This window comes from Cyprinodon variegatus, unplaced genomic scaffold (genome assembly GCF_000732505.1).
Source record: "Cyprinodon variegatus isolate N-32 unplaced genomic scaffold, C_variegatus-1.0 Scaffold107, whole genome shotgun sequence".
In the NCBI taxonomy this organism is placed as follows: Eukaryota; Metazoa; Chordata; class Actinopteri; order Cyprinodontiformes; family Cyprinodontidae; genus Cyprinodon; species Cyprinodon variegatus.
In genome coordinates this window covers 157,390-164,566 of record NW_015150560.1, presented here as the reverse complement: position 1 = coordinate 164,566, position 7,177 = coordinate 157,390, and the positions used below count along the sequence as shown (strand labels likewise).

Here is a 7,177-nt window from a genome sequence, read left to right as displayed (position 1 = left end):
TCAGGAGGATCCACGGCGGACTCTGCTGGAGGAAGGTGGTACTTCTCCAGCTCCCAACACTTTCCATACTAGAAGAATAAAGGTATTACATATATGGATCACTTATTTGAAGGTACGGAGATTATCACATTTGCTAAAATTAAATTTGCAATATGGCATTAAAAAAAATAACTTCTTAGAACATGAAAAAAATTAAAGCTATAATTAGAAACAAATTTAAGCATATTGATGGAGGTTTACAAATTCTAACTAATATATTAGAGTTCCTAGAGTTAAACCCCCCCAAACTACTGTCTAAATTATAGAGGACACTGACTAAACTGGATGAGATATTATCTCTTCCTATTATGAAATGGGAGGAGGACTTATCAAACAGTGGTAAAATCTTTACCAATTTTTACCATAGACTTAGACTTCGTTGGAAAGCTTAGATTGCCCACATTTATACCATTAACACAGATATAGCAGCATGTCAAAATGTAAACATGACAAAGCAGCTACAACAACATACATTTGGAGGCATCCAGAATCCATTTTTTGATGGAAGGTAATCCAGAGTATTCATAATAAAAAATGTTCATGATGAGAAAGTCGCCACACAACGTCCGGTTTGTTGACATCAGAAAAGTTAGCTGGTCATAGCTAATGCTTAGCATCTCGCTAATATTTACTTCCTAATACTTATTTCCTCATTTGTTAGCCTGCAGTTTTTGGTATGTTTCTTTACATTGTTGTCTTACCTACAGGACACAAGTGTCCGTATCTTTGTACAACTCAATTTGAGTCAGGGACAGTCGATGAAGTCTCACAAGCTCTCCTTGCCTATCAGCCGATGATGCCCCGCGTAGAGTGATATTATGCCTCATAGAGTCCTGCTGTTATTTGTTAAGACCACGTGGGCTGTTTGGCTTTGTAGCCAATGAAATAAGGTTTCAAACAGGGGTAGACATACTTCAGTGTTATTCTATGGGTCAAATAGTTTAGTAAAAACATTTGGCACAATCTGGCACATTTGGAGAAGTTTGGAGGTGCTGGTGAAACCATAATTTCAAAGCTCCGCAGCTCTGGAACTGTCATTTGTGGCTGACATGATGTAGAACAAATTTAATACAATGAGACATGCCTATTCTCAAGCATGTCTTTATTACTGCTGTCAAAAAAGACCTATTATTTTCAAGAATAAAAAAAAAAACTACTCAGACTTTCCTGGCACAGGGAAAAACTCATCATACTACAAAATCATGAAAAGATGAAGCCAATCTTTCCGAGCGGCTGTTGTGGAAATAGTGTAATATTGTGTCAGGCCAATGTTTGGACCCTCTTCTCTGGATTTCCTCACGTTTCCATCTCCAGGCTTTTCCATAACAGTATGGAACATGGTGACTGCAGGAAATACACAAAGGAGACCTGTCCTGTTTTTACACAAGCCACAGGCATGAAAAAACACCCTCTCTTTTTCAGTCATAAAGCCAACATAGGAAGACATAGTTGCTGCTGAGTTTTTTTTTTTTTTTTTTAGAACAATAGCCTTTGTTTTAGATATTTAAGGTTGGTTCCAATTTGTCAGAAATTATTATACTGACTCTGAAGCAATCATCTTGTAGTGTTAGAGACATAGGAATGATGTTTATCTCTACGTTATATCTGATAAGAATTTAGTTATTTAAATATAACAGTTTATTTTATTAAGCATTTGGTTACATTTTGTGGTTATTTTGTATCACATAATTAGGCTCCTTTTATTGTCCTGTGTTTAGTTAAGGTCACATGCACAGTTTTGCTTTAGGGGTAAACATGGCAGCGCTTTAGAAGTTTTAATGGAGCTGGACAAGGAGCAACAGTTTTCTGACCATCAAGGTTATTTGTAAGATATACTGTCACTACTGATTTATTAGATGAGACGGACCATCTTTTTTTTTTTTTTTTTTTTGTAAACAATGAGTTTCGTAATAAACTGAGGAGGATCTTCTTTCTTCTTAAGAAAGGTTAACGAGTCAGAAACTTCAGACTGGCGAAGTTGATTTTTATTGTCATGAAAGAAATTTCACCACTACATAAGTCAGAAAACTGCTCCTGAAAAAGAGGATTTATAGAGATTACTGTGGAGCACGGGATTAATTGGACGAATGCGGCATGAAAAAAAACCCCAGCTCAAAGTAAGCATGTTTATGCATTACTTCTGTGAAGAATAAGAGCTCAAATTGGATCATTTGGATATTTCCCTGAGTGACTTTCATCAGTAAAATGCTAAATTGCAGAACAGATTTGTCGTGATGCAGTCATGATAGAATCTGCAGGGATGGAAAAAGCCACAAAAAGAGTTTCAGGGCCTACTCTTAAAATTCAAGAAGAGAAGCTTAACCAGCTCAAAGGAACAAGGAAATCTAAGTTAGGCTGTCTTACAAAAAAGATTAAGGAAATTGAGGCTCTCATGGAGGATGATGAAAACGCTGATGAGCTTGCTGCTAAAATAAATTCTGAATTTGCAAGTGCATATGTGGAGTTCTGTGAAATAAATGACAGCATTAAAAGATATCTTAGTGATTAGAAACTGCATGATGATCAGGTGCAGTGGTTTGAACCAAAGGCCAAAAATCTGAAACTTTTGTAGAGAAAGTTGAGAGTTGGCTGGATGCTGTTAAAAAGAGGTTAGAAGAGGCTAAAGCAGCTGATGCTGAAATTAAGTCAACAGACAGTGCTTCACTAGTATCATCTAAATTTGACAAAACACATAGCAGCAGTAAATCTTCTATGACATCATGTAGCCTGCCCTCTTCTGCAGCTTCTGCTAGACTCAAGGTTGAAGCTCAGAAAGCAGCTCTGTTAGCACGTGCTGATGCGTTGAAGCTAAAACAAGAACTTGAGAAAGTGGAGGCAGCCTTTAGGGCAAGAAAGGAGGAGTTGGAGTTAAAAACAGCTATTGCTGTGGCTGATGCAAAGCTAGAGGTTCTAACTCTAAAAGAGCCAGCTCATAGTGGATGTTCAGAACCTGTGGTTGGAATAGATGTTTATGTAAAAAATGCTGCAAGCCAAGGAGTTGAGAGCAGCTTCAAATCTGTGCAGCCAAATACACTGCCTGGCCAAAAAAAAAAGTTGCCACAAAAAAAAAGGTCACTCACACTAATACTTTGTTGGACCGCCTTTAGCTTTGATTACGGCATGCATTCGCTGTGGCATTGTTTCGATAAGCTTCTGCAATGTCAAAAGGTTTATTTCCATCCAGTGTTGCATTGATTTTTCACCAAGATCTTGCATTGATGATGGTAGAGTCTGACCGCTGCGCAAAACCTTCTCTAGCACATCCCAAAGACTCTCAATGGGGTTGAGGTCTGGACTCTGTGGTGGCCAATCCATGTGTGAAAATGATGTGTCATGCTCCCTGAACCAGTCTTTCACAATTTGAACCCGATGACTCCTGGCATTGTCATCTTGATATATGCCTGTGCCATCAAGAAAGAAAAAGTCCATTGATGGAATAACTGGTCATTCAGTATATTCAGGTAGTCAGTTGACCCCATTCTTTGAGCACATGCTGTTGCTGAACCTAGACCTGACCAACTGCAGCAACCCCAGATCATAAAAACACCCCCACAGGCTTGTACAGTAGGCACTAGGCATGGTGGGTGCATCACTTCACCTGCCTCTCTTCTTACCCTGATTCGCCCATTACTCTGGAACAGGGTAAATCTGGACTCATCAGACCACATGACCTTCTTCCATTGCTCCACAGTCCAATCTTTATGCTCCCTAGCAAACTGAAGCCTTTTTTCCGCTTAGCCTCACTGATTAGTGGTTTTCTTACGGCTACAAAGCTGTTCAGTCCCAATCCCTTGAGTTCCCTTCGCATTGTGCGTGTGGAAATGCTCTTACTTTCAGTATTAAACATAGCCCTGAGTTCTACTGTTGTTTTTCTTCCATTTGATCTCACCACACGTTTAAGTGATCGCTGATCATGATCATTCAGGATTTTTTCCCGGCCATATTTCTTCTTTGAAGATTATGGGTCCCCACTATCCTTCCAGTTTTTAATAATGCGTTGGACAGTTCTTAACCCAATTTTAGAAGTTTCTGCAATCTCTTTAGATGTTTTCTCTGCTTGATGCATGCCAATGCATCAAGGGCTAGGGCTAGGTTTGCTGATCTGGTTAGAGTTGTGGATAAACAGGCAAAAATCACTTCTGATCCATTGTTTGGAAACATTCAAGAGCCTGCCTCATTCATGAATGTTAGTAATCCAAATGCAAGGAAGGAATGTACGGCAAGAGTAAAAGAGAAGAAAAACTGCTTTGCTTTGGATGTATCAGAGATATCAGGCAATGCAGACCTGTTAAAGAAGCTAAAGAAAACAAAGGCCACACAGACAAAAAACTGTATTTTCTGCCAGAAATTGGGTCATAATGTTGAAGTTTTCAGACTCCTGAAAGAGATACCTCACAAGGAAAAACTTGAGTTTCTCAAATCAAATGGCTTATGCTTCGGATGTTTATCACAGGGGCATTTAAGCAAGGGCTGTCAGCAAAGACTAAGATGTCAGACATGTTGTGTATCCAACGGATAGTGAAACTTGTGGTTGCACAGGGGCCGGGGAAGCATCCTGTGCTGTTTCAGTTGTACCAGTGAAAGTCACATGCGTGAAAAATAATAAGACAGTTGTGACATATACGCATTCTTAGATCCAGGAAGCAATGGAACATCCTGCATTGAGCAGCTGCTGAAAGATAATAGGAAGAAATGACAAAATATTGCTCCGCACCAAGGGAAAAGAGGAGTTAATTAACACACATGTTGTCAAAGGGCTCGAAGTCAGTGGCTTGGATGAAAATAGTTTAATTGAACTCCCTCAAGTCTTCTCATAAAGTGAAATTCCAGTCAAAAGGGCTAATGTCCCCCAACCAAGTGACATAGACAGGTGGCCATTTGAGAGGGGTTCAGCTTAAACAGGTTAATGCAGAGGTAGGTTTGCTGATTGGAGCAAATGTCCCAAAGGCTGTTGAGCCACAGAAGGTTATTGATAACAAAGGAAATGGGCCATATGCTATAAAGACTGTTCTTGGCTGGACAATTAATGGGTCTTTGTTAAGAAAAGCAAACATCTACGAAGAAAATGCTGAATGGCCTCAGTTTACAGACCTCACACAAGAACAGATGAAATAGGACTTCCCTGAGCACCAACTGACTGGAAAACTGGAGATGTCTTGGGAGGACAGTTTATGGATTCTGTTTCACAGTTGGTGACATTTGTTGATGGCCATTACAGCATTGGTTTACCCTTTAAGGAGAAAAATGTTTCATTCCCAAATAACCGCACAGTTGCAATACAGAGGATGGACAGCCTGAAAAGAAATCTTTTGAGAAATGAAAAGTTTCATCAAGAATATAAAAAGTTTATGACCAAAACACTGGAGAAAGATTACGCTGAGGAAGTCTCACTGAAAGAAGTTCAGAAAGATGGTGACAAAGTATGGTATATCCCACATCATGAGGTTTGCCACCCAACAAAAAACAAATTGCGAGTTCTGTTTAACTGTGCTTCTTCATATCAAGGAACTTCTTTGAATGGTCACTTGCTACATTGACCTGACCTGACAAGCTCCCTTATTGGTGTGCTGACAAGATTTAGGCAAGAGCCAGTCGCCTTCATATCTGATATTGAAAGCATGTTTTATCGGCTCAAAGTTCCTAAAGAAGACACTGACATGCTCAGATTTCTGTGGTGGCCACATGGTGACCTCAGCAAAGATCTGAAGGAATACCGAATGGTTGTTCACCTGTTTGGTGCAACGTTGTCACCAAGCTGTGGAAATTTTGCAATGAGAAAGTGTGCTTGGGATCATCAGGAAAGCTTCAGCTCAGAAGCAATAAACACAGTGCTGAAAATTTTTTATGTCAAATCTGTTGCTACCAAGGAGCAGGCAGTTGCGCTAATTCAAGATCTTCGTGTTTTATGTAAAACAGGAGGCTTCAAGCTGATTAAATGGATTTCCAACTGCAAAGCTGTGCTTGCATCATTGCCTGAGGAGGAGTGGGCCAAAGAAATAAAGGAGCTGGACTTAAGAAAATATCATCTCTCATTTAAAAGAGCTTTAGTGATTCAGTGGTGTGTGGAGTCAGACACTATGAAGTTTAGAGTCATTATTCAGAGCAAGCCACTGACAAGGAGAGGAGTTATTTCAATGGTGAGTTCAATATATGATCCACTTGGGATTCTATCACCACTAATCCTTCCTGTGAAGCAGATTCTACAAGAGCTATGCATAACAAAACATGCCTGGGATGACAACATGCCAGAGGCTCTCTCTTTACAATGGGAAAAGTGGGTGACAACATTGCAACACTAAGCAGGGTTTCAGGTGAACAGATTTTTGAAAACAGCAGGCTTTGGTAAGACCATATCAGCGCAGCTCCACCGCTTTGCAGACGCAAGTGAGAAGGGATATGGTACAGTCACCTGCTTGGTCTCCAGAAACGAACAAAACCAGCTACACAGTGATTTTGTTATTCAAAGGCAAGGGTCACACCGCTAAAACCAGTTACTATTTCTCCTCTCGAGGTCACTGCTGCTGTTGTAGCAGCAAAAATGGACATAGTTATGAGGGAAGAACTGGATCTTATCCTGGAGGATTCTGTCTTCTGGACCGACAGCACTTCAGTTCTTCAGTATCTAAAAATCAAAGTGCAAGATACCATACCTTTGTCGCCAAACAAGTTGCATCAATGAGAGACAAGTCAAAGGGTCCCAGTGTAGATTTGTAAACTCCTCTGCTAATCCAACAGGCTTTGCTTCCAGAGGACTTACCATGGAAAACTTTCTAAAGGCAGAGACTTGGATCAGGGGTCCAGACTTCCTGACAAAGCCAAAGTCAGACTGGCCAGATACCCCAGTCAGCATAAGTCAGTCACTCAGCTGTGACCCGGGGGTCAAAGAAGTTTCTCTATGCAGACTCGTCGTCAATATCAATTATTTAAATTGTTAAAAACTGTTAAAAACCAGGGCTCTGTTCGAAAACCTAGGACGCATCCTTAGAAGACCGGATTCGAAGGCCGATTACGTCATAGCGCAGCGCCAAGGTCTGGTCAGATTCCAAGAGTCCTCGTTATGCGGCCTTAAAATGCGTCCTTCTTTTTCCCCGATTTGAAGGACGGGTCTGATGTATCCTCAGTATTCTTGGATATCCCA

The 7,177-nt window shown here is 40.4% G+C and overlaps 1 protein-coding gene across 1 annotated transcript in view; it reads left to right on the top strand.

Annotated features, from left to right (window-relative positions):
* Positions 1-7,177, top strand: part of LOC107084719 (histone-lysine N-methyltransferase EHMT2-like) — a 50,217-nt gene that overhangs the window by 33,389 nt on the left and 9,651 nt on the right. The gene's annotated exons all lie outside the window — the stretch shown is intronic.